Source organism: Cantharellus anzutake (assembly GCF_015039405.1).
Source record: "Cantharellus anzutake strain C23 chromosome Unknown EI90scaffold_15, whole genome shotgun sequence".
NCBI classification, from domain to species: Eukaryota; Fungi; Basidiomycota; class Agaricomycetes; order Cantharellales; family Hydnaceae; genus Cantharellus; species Cantharellus anzutake.
The window spans coordinates 601,463-602,902 of NW_024066965.1; positions in this window are offsets into that span (position 1 = coordinate 601,463).

Below are 1,440 nucleotides of genomic sequence, written 5' to 3' on the forward strand. Positions count from 1 at the left end.
ACTCCGGGGAACGCCAGGTCGTGACATGTGCTGAGTGACCCCTGAGACCTCACACTTTTTTAAGTGTATGAGGTGTGTTTAAGAATAGACACAACCATGCAATTTTACATCAAACTTTACACATGTTGACTCAGTAGCACCCATGGCACCAAAACATGCAAGGGCAAGGTTGCATCTGCAGTGACAAAAAAGAATGAAAGTTCTAGTCCCTCTGGACTAGGATTGGGCCAACCTTCAGGGTATTTTCTGTTGATTACCCTGAGGTGTGTTTCTGTTTCACCTCCCAGTCAGGGAAGCTTCTTCCTTGGTTGTTCTTGAGCCCTTGCTTGAGTTTTCCATCCATGTGATCTTGTTGCATGGTCTTGTTCTATTCTGAGGGTATTGATGTTGCCCTTGGTTGCTGTTCTGTCAGGGCACACACCCTGACTAGCCTGGACCCGGACCCGTGTCCGGACCCGCTTCCACCCACCATGCCTGCACGCATGCATGCTCCGCACGCCGCATGCTCCAGGCCCGGTTCCTACCCCTTCATGTGACTTCCGGGTATCCCGGAAGTTTTCCTGATATGGTGGCCACTGTGGGAAGATGAGAAGTTAGCTTCCTTCTCATCTTCTTACCCACAGTAGTTGTGCCCTGGATAGGGCTGGTTACATGTCAGGGACAGCTCCAAAAGCGGTGAAGTCCCGGTGCAAGGGACCCAATGGGACAGATGTCGGCTGTGCATAGTGGCGATCCCATCACGGGGGAGTGTCCCCAACCACTTAGTCTGAAGTGGGAAGTTGAGAAGAAGGCTGCTTCTTCTGTTCCCACCCCAGGTGCTATTATATACATGCGGTCAGGGTCATGTGGGGGGAGCCACATCATCTCTGCACACAGCTGGACCTCTCTGGGTGTCTCCATGGGAGATCCTGAAGGTGTGCCACTCTGTAGGCAGGGATGTGCATGGCGGGTGTGGTGATCAGGGGAGTGGTATTAGGTGTGTGATGATACATAGAGAAAAGGGAAGTCGACCGTGGAATAGAAATAGAGAGAAAGAAGAAAAAGGGAGAGGAGGAACGCGGAGTGGTAGCGGGGGGGGAGTGGAGTAGGGCAGCGCAGCGCTGGGTGCAGTGAAAGAGGGCTTGCAGCTCTCTATGCCGACTAAGCTTGTGGGGCCAAACTCTCCAAAATCCTACTTTCTTGACTGAACTTCGCTATGCTCTTGATCCTTAAACTCCATGTGGGTTCTCCAGGATTCCGCAAGTTCCGGGCTCAACTAATCTACTACCCACTTGTTGTGGGCTAGACAGTTGCCCTTATTCCTACTGTTGGATTCCACTCACTCACACCCACTCTAGCGCATCTTAGCACCTTAGAGAAAATTGGGGGAGGGGAGAACTTCTTTTTCAAAAATCCAGTATGTACAGGATTATAAGAAATAATTATTTTTAGAAATAATTG